Raw genomic sequence first — 17,602 nt, 5'->3', positions numbered from 1 at the left:
TCTGTGGAGCATTTGGAAGTGGCGTAACAGCAATATATTCAATGGCATTAAATCTACTTGCTCGGAAATCTACTTTAAAATTGTCGCTTCCTTTGAAGCCTATCAATCAAAAAAAGGTCGCCTGTACTGATCAATCAAAGGAGCTCTCATCTTTCCCTAAGGCGTTCTTCGACGGAGCTGAGCAGAAAGGCACTTGTGGCTGTGGTATACTCATTATGATTAATGAAAACACTCATTTTTCCATTCACTGGAATGGGGGGAAAGGCTCCAACAGTAAAGCGGAGGCTATGGCTCTCGCTGGACTATTAAAATTTTGCCTCTTTCTTGATATTCAGCATGTCTCGGTATTTGGAGATTCGAAAGTAATGGTAGATTTCGTCTCAAGAAAAAATCATATATTAATGCCTCACCTGATTGGCTGGATGGATAGGATCAATTTCTTCTGGGGTTGTTTGGTTGGAGGCACAATTCACCATATCAGTAGGGACAAAAATTTGCAGGCCGACTCTCTGTCAAAAATGGGTCTTCAATCAGCTCCAGGATTATGGTTTTTGCAGGTTTTTTCTGAAGGGGAAATCTTTTATATCCAAGAGTTTTCTCTCCCGGACTTCTAGGTTGTGTAACTTTGTTTCACAGGTTCTCCTTGGATCATTTTGGTTTTATGATGCTGCTTCATGATCTCTTTCTCGGCAGAATCCTCTTCCTTTGTCTTTGCTCATGTATATATTTTGCTTCAGATAGTCGATTCTGCTTTTGATTTGCGCCCTCTATGATCTTTGGATCTTTATACAATGGGGATCTCCCAGATCTGTCTCTCCTGGCAGGAACCATTTTGTTATCTAGATATGCTTCCATGTTGTTCCCTTTTTATTTGATCCAATGTTATGGGTCATCTACAGATGTAAACATATTGCCTCTTATATCTCTCATATAATATAATATTTAGCTTTTTTTGTCCTGAAAAAAATCTTTCTCAAATTTTTTTTTTATTATATATGTTTTTCTTAATATTATTTATATATAAATTGTAATTAGAAAATTTATATCAAAAAAAATTATGTGGTTGTATTATAGAATTGAATTATGTTGAAAATAATTTGCTTCTCTAAACTTTGAAAATAAATTAATTTTTTCAAGATGGTCTTTTCAAATCTTCTATTCCTTCGCCCATGGGGCTTTGGATTGACGGTGAATGGGTGCGCTGTTAAGGCACTCCTTGTGATAGGTCACCGTTTCAAATCTCCCGTGGGTACTTAGGTTAGTCTTAACTAGAAAAAAAAAATCTTCTATTCCTTCAATATATCTTTGTACCTTTAGGGACAATTGCTAGTTAAAATAAAAATGATAATTATGTATCAAACTAGTATAGATCGTATACTGGAGATGGTCTATAGTATTTTTTTTACCCAAATTTAATCTAATAAAACTTATCTTAATTGATTCCTCAAAAACTAGCACACTAAACCACATACAAAAATATATATATAATTATTTATCATTACATTTTATTTAATTAAAACGAATGATAATGATATAAAAAATACAACCTAACAACAAAGTATTAAAAGGACTTAACATAGCTAGTGAAATCAAACTATAAATACTTTGGTAGAGGCTTGTTAAACCGGTTTGTGAAAGTTCAACATTGTCCGGTTAATGCCACAAGGAAAATATAAAATTTAAATGTAAAGAGAAGGGTTTGTCATCGAATGGAATTGTACTATCGTTGACGACTTAACAAGAACGAGAGAACGAGATATTACAGGTTCAGGAATCCAAACTAGTAGCCGCAGAACGGAATCTCAAAATTACCATCCACTTGTTGGCAATCGCCAAAATATCTGTTGAATATCCAAAAAGTATAATCTCTGTAAGCGCTGCACCTGTTGTCTTACATCTGTTCATTTTTTGTTTTCAATCATTCGAACAATGTTCCGCATGGCTCGACAGGAGGGTTTGATCTTGCATTTGGAATAAAGATGGGAAATTTTGCCATAAATAACTAAGCTTTGACGTGAAGATTGGAAAAATTGACATATATTCTCAGAATCTCCGAGTGAAGGTTTGGATGCCTTTACTTAAATTTTACACGTTTCCGAAGTTTTTCTCAAGGTTGAAAGTTATGGCATGAGCTTTTGAAGTCTTATGGACATTTGCTTTGAGGATTGAAAATAGTTTGATAGATCTTGAAATTATTCAAGCCTTTCTAGTTACAGATAGGCGTTTTTGCCTAAATTTTAATGTCAAATGCATTTCGGAGATTTTCACCATAGACTTTTCATAAAAGGGCTAAAAGATCGGATCGGGTCATCTGTCTGTTGCTCCCGTTCTTGCTTTTTGTGGATTTTAGCAATTTCTCATAAGGTTTAGAGTTTTTGTTCAGATTTTGGAGGTGGGCGTTGTTTCAAGGTTGAAAAGAAAATGAATTTCATTTGGCAACAGCGAGCGGAGTTTGTTAATTCTACTTAGTGTAATCTGATCTGAGCCAAGGCTCAGGTTCGACCAAGAAGAGATTTCGTAAGGACGAGTCAAGAAAAACGTGAATGCTTCAGAGTTTGTCTTCCATTTTTAGTTGGAAACTCTTGGGGTCATTGTTTATGTGGACGGAACACACCAAGGCATGTGATTGAGATGCGTTAGAATATCTCAAAAATGCAGATTGAGATGTGCTGAATACCTAAAATTGCAGGGTGAACTGAGAATTTTGGTCAGAAAGAATGAATAACACCTTTAACCATGCTTCTGTGAGAGAATTAGTTTGGAACGAAGACAAGTAGTAGTAGGTGGGTTTCTTAGATCGTTAACTACTTCAGCACCACATCTTTACTGTTCCTTTTCTTACGCACAACTTTATTATTGATTCTTCGCCTCTATCACCTCCACCATTCGTGTTGTGGCTAATACCTGTCGGGATGCTTTTGATGGCAAGGGCTAACGAGCCTGCCATAGGGCATTAAATGCCCATTCAGCTGCAAGTTCGTTAGCAATATAACACGAGGTGGGGACGGAGTGTTCAGAAAGTCACCGCGCGCGCGTGTTAGATATGGCTAACGAGCTTGCAGCTGAGCGGGCATTTAATGCCCTATGGCAGGCTCGTTAGCCTTTGCCTGCTTTTGATTACTCCCCTTGGTACAGTGGCGGCAAATGGTAGAATTTATTAATGGATGTGGTTGTGCTCTTGCAGCTGAGCGGGCATTTAATGCCCTATGGCAGGCTCGTTATCCCTTGCCTACTTTTGGTTACTCCCCTTGGTACAGTGGCGGCAAATGGTAGAATTTATTAATGGATGTGATTGTGCTCGAATCGATGGTGGAGAACAGTGACAGTTGTTGGTTTGAATCAACGGTGCAAAACAAAATGGTAGATGAAAGTCGGCGCTAAAGGGTTTCAAAATGTAACACCTTCCGTGTAAATATTTGATTTAATAATTTATAAATTTTAAATTTAGAATTTAATAAATTTACTATTATATATTCTAAAGAAATTTGTTTTTGTTTGGTTAAATGTTTATCTTTTTTGATGTAAGGAAACAAGTTAATGACTCAAGATTAGAGACTTATTGTAGAAGTAAAAGCCTACCCTCTTATGGATCACCAACGTATTATTTTGTAGTTAGTAATGACTAGACTTAGAAAGAAGAAAGAAATTGTTTTAACGTCCATGAGGCTAAAGATAGCCTATGGGACAGATTCCTTCTTCATCTCCTTGATGTATTCAACCATTTTTCTATGAAGTTTCAAAATAAATGTTTCTATCTTCTCGACAAACCCCTCACTAAATAGATTATCCCAAGAGCTAGCTGCTAGCATATCTGCATAATTTTCCTTGTTGTCTTTGAAGGCCTCACATTCTAAAATGAAATGTTTTTCTGTTTCCACTTTTCCAGAAGAACAAAAAATGCATACTCTTTCCTTCCACACTTCTTTTGGCCTTTTCCAGCGCCCTGTTTCACAGCGGAGTTTATGAGAATTAGTCCTTAACTGAGCAATATAAATTTTGGCTCTCCAAGAGATATTGGCCTCTATGTATGCTTTTGGTTGATGACTATGAGTGGGATTAAACACTTCAATATAGTATTTTTTCTTTTTTCCTAGCTCCTTATCCCAAGTACGCTTGTGGAACTTTTCCGTAACAAAAGCTTTTATGTCTTTGTTGTTTATGGGACACACGTTCAAGACAACTTTAGGCCATCTACCCTCTTCCATTTGCTCAATTTTTTTTAAATACCATATGACTCGCACCATAGCAATTGCTTCAATAGGAGCAGTCATGTTTCACTTAACAAGATAGCATAAGGAACTGCACTTTTAATCTTGTATTTGCTTGTAATCAAACGCTTATGAATTTTCTCAATTTGTCTCCACTACATGTCGGATGTACTGCTGGCCCATAGTTCACAACCATAGAGAATCATAGTTTAGGTCCCTTCCTGTTGTACCCTCATCGGCCCTTGGCCTGGACATAGACCCCCCCCCCTACCATTACTCCCAAACCCCCTCGCGGTCGCCAATCAAAAATTTCTAAGGCAATAAAAAGGGCTAGTGCTGAAGTAGCCTCCGGGGTTCAATCCCCAATTGACTGAGTTCTTAGAGAAAAGAGAAACCCTCTCACCACCCCCCCATGATTTGTCTTTCTTTCAATTGTAGGGGTCTAGTCAACCTAGACAAAAAGCTGGCTCTTAAGAGGCTATGTCTATCTAAAAAACTGGATGTTATTTTCCTTCAAGAAACTCTAGGGGAAGGTCATCAGATCAACAAGATCCTTTTAAGTTTTCTCCCAGATTGGGAATTTCACTTTTTTGATGTGAAGGGCCACTATGGTGGTTGTGCATTGGGGTTTAATAAACGTTCTACAAAAATCCTCAATGTTTGGGGAGGAGAAGGTCTTCTTGGGGTTGATATCTTATCTATGGAGCTCAATAGACCTTTTAGGATTATCAACATCTATGGCCCTTGTCAGAATAGAGAAGTCTTCTGGAATAGGTTAATGAAGGTTGATTTTATGAATCAAGATAATATAATCATTGGTGTAGATTTAAATTTCTCTCTCGTATCAACGAAATCTTGGGGATTCAGGGGTCAAAGTGATCATCTCATGGCTTTTTTTGAAAAATAGTTGGATGCCCATGACTTTCTAAATATTGAACCTATTAAGCTCAAGCTAACTTGGAGGAATCACAGATTGGGGGCCCTTGCTAGAATATTGGACCGATTTTTGATCAAAGCCCCTCCCATAGCAAGTTTAAATATGTTTCATCAAGGGGTGGAGAGCGATGGGATCTCTGATCACTCTCCAATTTTTTTGGAGCTCAAGGGTAATTTTTCTAAACCCCCTTCACCTTTCAAATTCAACTCCTCTTGGCTGCTGGAGCCGATTTCCTGGAATTTGGTCACAGATACTTGGATACATTGCTCTCAGGATGAAACCTCCTCTTCTGGGGAGGTATTTGCAAAGAATCTAGCAGCATTAAAAGGCAAAACAATAACCTGGGCCAGATTAAAACAAAGAAAAGAAGATGAAGATCTACAAAGGATTGAAAAGGCTCTTTCAAATTTCGAAGAATCAGTCCCCAATGGAGCGAACTCGGCTAAAAAAAAGCTGCAGTTGGTTCAGCTGGAAACATAAAGAATTAAACTTCTTTGCTCAAAAGAAGAAACCTGGAGGCTCAAGAGTAGAGCAATCTGGCTCAAAGCAAGTGATGAAAAATCAAAAAAATTTCAACAATATGCAAGGGGTCCGAAAGCCATTAACACAATCTGGGAATTACAAGATACTGAAGGAAGGAAAGCGGGTAATTTTGAGCAATTGGCTGACATGGGGATTAGACATTTCTCTGATATTTACAAAGTCCCCATTGGAATAACCCTTCCAAGCATCATTCGCACTGTCGAAGCTCTGCCCAGATTTATCGAGCTAGATGAAATTGAAGATCTAAACTCCCAGGTTACCAGAGAAGAGCTTGAAGCAATGCTGAAGTGCTTTAATAAGGATACGAGCTTGGTTCCTGATGGGTGGCTAGTTGAATTCTTCAGTTCCTTTTTTGAATTAATAGGAGATGATCTCATCCAGACCATTGAAGAAAGTCAGAAAACTAAGAAATTTTGGAGGCCTTCAATTCGACATTCCTGGCCCTTGTCCCTAAAACTGATAACCCTTCCACTTTTGACGACTACAGGCCCATATCCCTCTGCAATAGCATTTACAAAATCATTTCCAAAACAATAGCACTTCGCATCAAGCCCTTTCTCTCCCGAATGATATCCAAGGAACAATTTGCCTTTCTCAGTCATTGCCAGATCCATGAAGCAATTGGTAATGCTCAGGAATCTCTTCACTCGATTAAGAAGCTCAAAAAAAAATCAGTCATTCTAAAAATTGATCTCTCCAAAGCCTTTGATCGAGCCTGTTGGTCCTATCTTCGGATTATGCTCACTCACATTGGCTTTCCCTTTGCTTTCATCAACTGGATCATGGGTTGTATTACATCAGTCTCCTACAGTATACTCATCAATGGAGTGACCTCGGGGTTCTTTCATGCGGAACGAGGTCTTAGGCAGGGATGCCCTCTCTCCCCGCTGTTGTTTCTCCTCATTATGGAAGGCTTTAGCAGACAGAGAGGAAGGCTCCTTGGTTGGTGTTAGGATCTCGGATATGTCCTCTATAACCCATCTCTTATTTGTAGATGATGTTCTGTTTTTTTTAAATGGATCTTTTCAAGACTCTTATGCTTTCAAGGCCATTCTATCCCTTTTTTGTAAAGCTATAGATATGTAGCCAAATTTTGTGAAATCAACTATTATCATAGTTTCCTGCTAGCTGAAAGAAGCAAGATTAACTTGCCAACTTTTTGAATACGAGCGACAAGACTTAGATGATGGACTAAAATATTTGGGTTTCAGATTGAAACCAAATCGTTATCGCATAGCAGATTGGGCTTGGCTTATAGCTAAGATTGAAATCAGAATCAACATTTGGCAACAACGACGGCTTTCTAGAGCAGGTAGGCTCACTCTCCTCAAGTTTGTCCTACAAGTTATTCCGGTTTACTGGATGTCGTTGGCCTGGATTCCCAAAGGCATATTAAAAAGAATTCAACAACTATGCTGTCGTTTCCTTTGGCGAGGACAAAATCCAGGGAGAACCTGTGCATGGGTTCGTTGGGACAACATTAATAAGCCCAAAAACCTGGGAGGATGGGGCATAAAAAACATGCAGTTATTCGCTGAGGCTTTGGCTGCAAAAATGGGCTGAGAGATTATAAACTCCAGAAGTATTTGGCAGGAAATTACTTTTTATAAATACATATATCTGCTCTCAATACTGGAATGGATTCGTAGATCTTCAGTTCCTACGACTGGCTCCTCCATAATTTGGAAAGCAATATCACAGTTTCTTTCTCTTATCAAGCGAGGTCTAGCTTGGAAAGTTGGCAATGGAGTTCAAGTGAGGATCGGTTTGGAAACTTGGAGTGGTTGCGGGAATGGCCACATACTTCCCCGACCTCTTCGCAATTTCCTTCAGGCCTCTCGCATCACCCACTTATCGCATATAGCAATTGCAAATCAGGATAGTTGGCAAAACTAGACCTAGAAGGATCATAGAACGCTCAATATTCTGGATGTTTGGGTCGAAAACTGGCAGAGATTCATTGGCTCACTAGAGGAGGCCAATGTGCGGATTAGTGACAACCATGATGACCTTATCTGGGCATTGGATTCCCATGGCAGATACTCCCCCAAAACAGGTTATGCTTACGCAACGATAGCTAAACACACTGGTGATTTTTCTTGGTGGTGGGGTCACATCTGGAAATTAAAAGCCCCTCCTAACTCTAGGCTTTTCATGTGGTGCATTTTAAAAGACAAGGTACCCACTGAACTAATGTTGATGCATCGTGCAATCTGCAATCCATCTAGATGTTGTCTGTGTAAGCAGCATGAGGAAGATTCTACTCATCTCTTCCTTACTTGTCCTGCCCCGAAATCATTTTGGTTAAGGATCCTCACTTCATTGAATCTACATATCGATTGGTCAGGACAATATGTCGAAGAGGCTTGGCAAAGATGGTGGATAAAAGCCAACTAACAGAAAATTAGATGCCTACCACTATTTATTTGTTGGGGAATCTGGCTCAACAAGAACAAATCCACATTCATGAATGCCAAAATAGATTGGGATTCCTTCAGTGTTGCGTTGTTGGCCATTTACAATTTACTCCCGAAGGACCTGGACAATCGGCCTTCTCAGATCATTACCTCGGAAATTATAGACATAAACTCCCCCTGGGGTTATTTTGATGGTTCGGCACAAGTTGAAGGCTGTGGAGGTGGGGCGATGTTGCATATTGATAATATAGTGTCTTTTAGAATCAAGGTCGGCTTAGGCAGAGGCACCAACAACTATTCTGAATTGAGCAGTCTAAAATACCTTCTCCTTTTTGCAAAAGAACAAAGTTGCCAACAACTTCAGATATTTGGAGACTCACAGCTCACTATTAACTGGGAAAATGAAGTTAATCATTGTCACTTGCACACACTTAGAGATATTCTGATTGATATCTTTTCTCTAAAGTCTCAATTTGATTCATTTGCATGCTCACATATATACAGGGAAAGGAATGAGATCGTTGACCGTCTATCCAAAGAGGCAGCACAGCTAAACAGAGGTCAATGGCAGATATAGGAATTCAGGGAAGGCATTTTCTACAGTTACTATCATCGTCCATTCATGGATATGAATGGTTCTTCACTGAATGATCGCTAGATCATCCAACAGTTTTTCTATACTATCTCCTTTCTATGTACATAATTTTGTCTTCTACAGTTTTTTGGATAGAACTCTTTAACATTTTTTCTGAAACTTACTGGACTTCTCTGAAGTTTATTATCAATATACATCATAATGGGTTTTGTAAAAGCTTATAATAGTTCTGAACTATTTCCTTTTCTATGACAACATTTCATATATGCAATATCATACAACATGTAATTTTCTTATCTTTTTAATGAAAATTACGCTAATTCTAAGGAAAATATATATATATATATGACTATTACTATTTTGTAGTTATGTGTATTAATATTTTTTAAAGACAACAAATATTTGATTTAATAACTTATAAATTGTAGATTTGGAATTTAATAAGTTCTATAATTGTGTATTGGGCTTACAGTATGTTCCAAAATTGTTTTTGTTGGGCTAGGAGCTCGTCTTCCTTGGATGCAAGGAAATAGGTTATTGACTCAAGACCCAAAGACATCTAGCATAGTGAAAGTCTGCCCCCTTACGGGTTACCAACATATTTTCCAGCTGGCGTGGTTTTCCTTGAAGAACGCTAATGAGTCAATATGCATTCACAAAAGTTATGATAGATTTTCCCATTATTAAAAGAAAAATACAAAAGAAAGAAGTTTTACTATTTTGTAGTTATGTTTATTAATATTTTTTAAAGTGGGTAATTTAATTATTAAATGTTTTGATTATCTTTGTTGGAATTTAATAATATAACAATATTACGATTTTTTATTATTTAAAATGTGTCTTAGAATTCAAAAATGAAATTTTACTCTACAGAAAACTCCCTAGATACACTCAAATGATACATCTTATAAAGATTAAACTTATGATTTTAACAAATCTATGTCAAATCTTGGGTAAAATTTACTAGAAAACATACCTAAAAAAAGAGTTAAATGTCTAATAGTTAAATTACACTCTTTTTAAATCACCCAACTCCATCCATCTCTATGAATCCTCAAGAAATTTCTTATTCCTCCAATTGTTGGGAAAGATCCTATCCCTTATTTTTATGTGAATAGGAAAATGACAATGTAGTTTTTATGCTAAAACTTGTTTGGTTTAATGTGGAGAAAGATATTATTTAGCACAAAACACACTCTACATGATCAATGTTATTTAATCCTCTTTAATGTAGCACCAAACTTGATGTTAATAATATGCACTCGACCACCTCGATGGGGGTGGGTGATCAACAAAATGGTGGGATTGGGGGAGGAGGGGCACTAGCCACCCCACTGACTCCCAAGGCTCTTAAGGCGGGGTAAGTGTGGCATGCCCTCCATGCACCATACATGTATCATTAAGGTTTAAACAATCTTGGGTCTCGATTACAGTTTTGTGATCCTTCCTCACGTTGTTTGTCGATGAAGGTGGTCACGTGCTTCAAAGGGTGGCAGGGTAAGCTTAACAAAGGTTCAGTAACCTCGGTTCTCAACTGCAATGAAGGACATTTTATGTTATAGTGGTTGTATTCTATGAGGCTCTGTGATTGGCAAAAACATGAACACGACACTTGGGACCCTGCTGTTGTGAAAACTATACAATCCTAGAAGGTGTTGATCGTAAACAAGGCTTGGAAAAAAGTTCATAATTGTGTTGCGAAATTGCAACTGAGCTTCACTCTTTGCACTTGGTTGTTTCATGAGGTAACTCAGAGTCCTTGGTTGGCCTAGTATATAATTTTTGTTGTAGTGATTTGTGGGTTGAATTTTAGGTTCTTGCTCCTCCCATGTTTAATTTTGGGAGTTGGATAGTATGGTCTGTCTGGTTTACTATATTTGGCCTCGAGTTCTCTATATCGGTTCAAGTCTTGTGTGTTCAGCCGAGAAGACAAGCCGCGAGCCATTGGCTTTTCTTCTATCTCAAATCTTCAAATTAGAGGAAATTTTAGCTTAAAAGTGGCCTACTAATGAAAAATAATAAAATAAGAGTTATGAATTTTGGAGGGAAAAGAACAAAACTACTTTCTTTTAACTGTTTTTTTGGCTTATCTCCTTATAGGTTTTCAAATTTCAAGTGTAAACACTCGTTCAATGCGGAATTAAATTCTACATCCAACGCATACCCGTTATGCATACTTTCGAGAAGACTCACAATGATAAAATATAAAGATATATTAAAAAAGTGTGTTCAACACGTTTTTTTAATGTGTCTTTCATTTTTATCAATTCAGGTCTTCTGAAATGTATGCATAATGGGTACTTGTTGGATTTGAAATTTGATTTTGCATCCAACAAGTGTCCACACTTGAAATTTGAGTAAACCTATAAGAAATAACCTAAAAATACAACTTAAAAAAAAAAAGTTTTTCTTCTTTTCCCTCCAAAATATTTACATATACCTCTTTTTAAATTTAAAGGATTTTGATTGGTTTACATATTATGACATGGGAATTAGTTGAAAATTTCATGGACACTTTTAGGCTGAAATTTCCTCTAATGCTCTAGTGGCTTTGCATTATTCTAGTCAAAGCGACACTACTTGTTTTGTGTTGGCTTTATTTGAGGTCACGGGGCTTTCACCTTTCTCTGTTTCCTTAGGACCATGGAAAGTCGCGACATGTAGGTTTTGCAGGTGTCAAATTTTTCCTGCAGTATTGCTCTTCCCTGGTGGTGTGAGAGGCCCTTCTCCTTGGGCTTATTTGTGAATTCTCTAAGATTTGTTTCCCTTGGTACCTGGCTAGCCTTACCATGCCATGTTAGCACGACTGAGTCCATCAGGGTGTTGGAGAGAGGGGGCAGTCAAGCAGGCCTTAGTTGGAGGCACAAGCCTAGACGAAAGTAAGGAATTTTCAAGCTACACATTCACCTAGCATGCATAATGACACTCGTTGCTTTGAGGGCTTTACTTGAAGAGAACAACGATCGTTCTCTAATTTTGAGCTTATTAACAAATTTTCTTGTAGGCTCCCTAATATTGGAATTACTATGGAGCACAAGGTTCAATGCCTCCCTTCACTCACCCTAAAGGAAAGGCATGATGACTGCATTGTAATTATCCCTTTCATGAATGACCTTCAAAGCAACCAATGACATATGTAGGGCAACTTGGATCGTCTTTAATGAAACCAATGACACATGCTAGAAAGTTTGGAATGCCACATCAAAAGAGATTAACACATGTGTAAAATCATGTACATTGTGAATTTCAGCCTCTAACTCCCCTTGGCTCAAAATCGGAGAATCCTGTTGTGGCAACTTCATTAGAACCCTAATGGCAATTTGTTGTGTCTTGATCTTATTGGTATTTTGGTTTTGTGTTTCCCTTTGGTTTTGGACTCCACACTCTTTTTGGAATGGTGTAATCATTTTTAAAAATTATATACTACCAAAAAAATCTAGTAAGAGTGAGGCTAATAAAATTTTACAAAAAATGAAAGCGACGTAATATTTCCATATAAATAAAAAAATTTGACTATACACTCCACAATAAATCAAATAATATTATATAAATTAAGATATATATGATTTGAAATTTAAAATCAAAACCATATATATCTTAATCTATATAATATTAATCATTTTGTTTTTAATATTTTGAAATATATTTATAGAAAATATTATGATAAATTTTCTAATAATAAAAAAATATTTATGGTAAATTTCATCAAATAAAAGTAACAAAACCACAAATGACACTAACAAAACACAAGAACAAGCCATAAATATAAAGCCAGGTGTAACTAGGTTCACTCGATTTAAGCAATGGAACCTTTATTCAACTCAAATAAAAATTCAAAGCTCTTCACATTACAGGAGGTGGAGAATGGAATTAAGAAGCTGAAAACATGAAATGCAAAGGACTTGGTTGAAATTCAAGCATAGTATCTAAAATGGAAAATGAACGCTCTTGCACCGCACTTCATGAAAATATTCAACAACATCATTCAGCAAGGATTCCAAAGAGACCGGACAACTAGCCTAGCAATACCCCTTTTTAAAAGTGGAGACATTAATAATCCATCCAACTATAGAACAATTATGATCAATCCTTGTTTGCAAAGCTTTTCGGCAGCATGGTAGAAGACATAATTAGCAAGTGGGTAGAAGTAAAGGAAAAGAGGGCAAGAGGACAAGCGGGTTTTAGGCCAAAACATTCTACATTGGATCATGGCATCACGTTGAGACACATTGTTGAAAAGGTTTGGGAGGACAAAGAAGAAGTATTTTGCTGCTTTGTTGACTTCAAAAAAAAGGGATAAGTTGTGGCGTAGAATGGAAGAACTTGAAATTCCTGTGCATTATAGAGTTGTTGTCCAGAGACTTTATGAAGAAGTGAAAGTCAAAATTAGAACCTCAGCAGGTATTTCAGAAAGCTTTAGAAGTGACATTGGAGTCAAGCAAGATTGCCCTTTATCCCTCACTCTTTTTGGTCTATATATTGATAAATTGGAAGAGTGGCTAAATATGCAAGGTGGAGATGGTGTTCGGTTGGGGGAGTTTGTGATAAAGATTCTTTTATATGCTGACGATATTGTATTGGTTTCTAAATCGGCCCATGGATTGCAAATGCACTTATATGCCCTTGAGCATTTTTGTAGAGCAGTGGGGATGCAAGTCAATACTAGCAAGACCAAAATAATGATTTTTTCTAATAAAAGGAAGCATAACCAGCATACTTTCTTCTTTGAAGACAACATTCTTGACGAAGTAAAGGAGTACAAGTACCTTGGGATTGATTTCAACAACAAACTCAATTGGGAGGACTGCAGAAAGAAGAGAATTTTAGGAGGGTGGAAAGCATTATATTCTCTTCAAAACAGATGTAGAGAGGCAGAATTATGGGATCGGAAAATGATTAAAGTTCTTTTTGGACTCCTAGTTTGTCCAATGATGCTATATGGGTGTGAATTGTGGGCTAGCAGCACTCCCGTCTCAAAATGGAAACAAATTGAGAAAATCCAAAAACGTTTGATCATAAGCAAGTTCAAAATAAAAAGTTCGGTACCTTATGAGATAATGTTGAGTGAAACCTGAGCAACTTCCATTGAAGCAATTGCCATGGTGTGGCTCATAAGATACCTAAAAAGAATTGAACAAATGAGAGTAGGTAGATGGCCTAATGTTATCTTCAATGAAGGCATCAGTGAAAGAAAGAAAACATGGATGAAACAAAACTACACATGGATGCAAAAATGGGATATCTACCTCAATGCCTGTCCCACAAATAGCAAGGAGCTAAAGGATTTTGTTATGGAGAAGTTTCGTAAAAAGATATGGGGAAAAGAGTTGGGTAGAAAGAAGAAATATTACATTGAGGAATTCAACCCTACGTGTGATTTACAACAAAAAGAGTTCATTGGAGCTAGCATTTCGTGGAGGGCAAAGGTTCTTATTGCTCAATTAAGGACCAACTCACATCAACTTCGGTGTGAAACAGGACGGTGGAAAAGGCCTAAAGAAGCTTGAGAAGAAAGGGTGTGCACATTTTGCATGTCTGGGGCTGTGGAATTGGAAAAACATTTTATTTTGGAATGTGATGCATTCAAAGACATCAAAGAAAGTTATGAGAACATGTTAGCATCAGCTTCTTGGCATTGTCTTTTTAGCGAGGAGATTGTTGGAAGGTTGGGTCAGCTCATCATCAATTTGAATCGGAAAAGGACTGAATTGCAAAGAGCGAAAAACATGGAACTAATGGTCTCATAGACTATTTTAGTCTCACGGACCTTAAAATATCATTTCATTTCATTTCAAAATCTTGAATCTTTATCAAATGTCTTAATTTAGATCAAATCACCTAACCTCCAATGGGACATTTGTGCTATAATACTCTACACATCATCAATCATACTTTCTAGGATGTTATTGACCTAATTATATATACACGTGATATTGTTTACAATATTTTTATTGCTTGTGTATTAATTTGAACAAAGGTAATTCCAAACTAAATTGTATTAGAGAATGGAGACCAAAGTTAGACCAAACGCATAGATTATAAAAATGTTGTTTTTAGCTGCAAGTTCGTAATGAGCATGGATATATGACCACTTCATGTCCCAACGCAAATAATTTCTAGAAATATTTAAGGAAGATGAAAAAGCTTTTGTGATGGAAAATTTAGAGACGGGTAATATATATATATATATATATACATAATTTTAAAATAAAACTATTAAATTTATATAGTTTTTTCGTAAGTTTGATAGAATTGCATTTTCAGTATGTGTAATATATCATCTTGATTGGGGTGGGGATTTGAATCGATTACTTCCCATCAAAGAGTACCTTAACAGAGCACTCGATCATCATCTATCTAAAATCTCGTAGACTTTAATTTATAATTTTAATGGAAATAACTCTTTAAAAAAGGAAAAAGCACACCACACTTCCAAACAAAAATGGAAAAATTATTAAATTCATACCACTCCCCTTTCAATTTTCAATTTTCTTAATACAAGGAAGCTGCTTTTAAGAAGAAAATAAAAATAGACAAACAAAACAAACAAACACAAAAAAAACACATCAAACAAACTCAACAAACAAACACCAAAAAAACACATCAAACAAACTCTTTGGATTAAGAAAGAGACTCGATAATCAAAGTTCTAAATGATAAATCAAGGGAACTCCTTTGGAGGGAAAAAAAAGCACAGCAAACAAACTTTTTGGATCAAGAAAGAGACTTGATAATAAAAAAGATAAAATATTGATGAAGGAAACATATTTCAAATAATAGTTTATATTTTAATTTTATAATTAAGTAAAGTGGAATGTAATTTATAATAAAGCAAATGATAATATTTTTTCATAAAAATGATAAATAATAATTTTAAAAATAAGAAAAATAAATAAATATATATATATAAAGTGGAATGTAATTTATAATAAAGCAAATGATAATATTTTTTCATAAAAATGATAAATAATAATTTTAAAAATAAGAAAAATAAATATATATATATATATATAATTTAAAAAATCGATTAATTGTATTAAGAGTTGTTTTAAATTTTAAAATGGTAGATGCTATCTTTTATATATATTGTTATTTTTTTTTGTGAATTTTTATGTTAGCATTATTTTAAAATATTAAAATATTAAGATATACTTGCTAAATATTCATGATTTTATTGAATTTATTGGATAGTCTCAATCTACCACAAGGGAAACCAGATATATTGACTGTCTATGAAAGAAAAACTCTGAGCAAGATAAAAGAAACTATTGGAAATAAACAAATCTATCAACTATTAAACTACAAATAGAAGTGCTACAGTAATACATGATAGAAATTTATTAAATTAAAATAATAATAATAAATAAAATATAAATTAACTTAATTACACTTTAAACAATTACGTGTAAATCAACTCCATTATACATTACACACATGCCATTACCAACATGAGGCTGGACTAGCAGGAAAAACGTTCGTGTTTTCATCACAGATTTATCCATTAAGCTGCTTCTTTCTTTGTTTAAATTGCCCTACACCTAGAATTGAAGTCCATCAATTAAATATCCAACTAATCCATTGATTTACAGATTTATCCATTAAGCTGCTTCTTTCTTTGTTTAAATTGCCCTACACCTAGAATTGAAGCCCATCAATTAAATATCCAGCTAATCCATTGATTTACGTGTACAAGGTTGATTAAAGAAGACTTTAAGATTGAATTGGTAGACAAAAATAGTATGAGATTAAGTACAGAAAGGCATATAGAAGATGATTAATATAGCAACCAATGGAATATTATAGTGGAAAATTAATTAGGTGATTTCAACTACTAACACGGTTAGCAACTTAATGAGAACTTGATTGAGTTTTCGTTTTTTTGGAGGTCATATTAAATCATGAATTTCATGTTGATTTTGAAAAGTGGTGATGCAACATTACCCTTTTTCATTTTAGGGTCGAAATTCCAACAATTTTCAACTATAGCAATAAAAATCAAACATCATAATTACAAAAGACATGAAAAACCACATTTTTTTAGTTAAAATTTAAACACTTTTCAATCATGGAATTAAAGGCCAAATATCACGATTATAAAAGATACGAAAAACACACCTAAACACAAAAGTGGTGCACAACATCATAATTTAATAGGGATAATATTCAAACATTTTTCAACCATGACATTAAAAACTAGATATCATGAATATGAAAAAAACTAAAAATCGGCACCTAAAGTTTCTCTCTTTCTTTTTTTTTCTTTTTCAAGGCTCGTTTTTAAAGTGTTTTTCAAATTTGTCTAACTTTTATTTTATTTTTAAGAGTAAAATTACCACACTAAGGCCTTGCCTTGTTGAAAATAAAACAACATATATTCATTTATAAATTTTAAAAGTGACACTAAATAATATTTAATTATTAATTAACTATTTTTCAGATAATAAAAATATATATTATGAAAATTGTTGTAATTAATTTTTCGAGGGGATTAAATTAAAAATAAAATAAAAACAAAAACAAATAAAAGTCACATTACATAAATTTGTTTCATTCTCATAATTTCAAAAAATTAAGAAAGAAGTTTTTAGTTGAATTGAGGCTTCTGTGATCCATAATAATTATTAAGAAGAATTTCGGCATAAATCACATATAGAGAACCTTTGTCGACGTGTTTCGAACCAACTAGTGTGGTTCATCGTCAGGACAAGTTGAGGAGTCAGATCATAGCTGCCAATTATATAGGAAGAGCAGATCATCCAAACGGCTAGGTTGACTGGGTTGACCAACAACGACTATCCAAAACGGCTAGATTGATGAAAATAAATAAAAATAATAGAATAAATAACTACTTGTGATTTATCATATTAATATCTTTCTCCAAGTTAACAAATTATTAATATAA

Source organism: Pinus tabuliformis, chromosome 4_2 (genome assembly GCF_031772625.1).
Source record: "Pinus tabuliformis cultivar Carrire ecotype Pingquan chromosome 4_2, CPIR1, whole genome shotgun sequence".
Lineage (NCBI taxonomy): Eukaryota > Viridiplantae > Streptophyta > Pinopsida > Pinales > Pinaceae > Pinus > Pinus tabuliformis.
Note: the sequence above shows the minus strand (reverse complement) of the source record.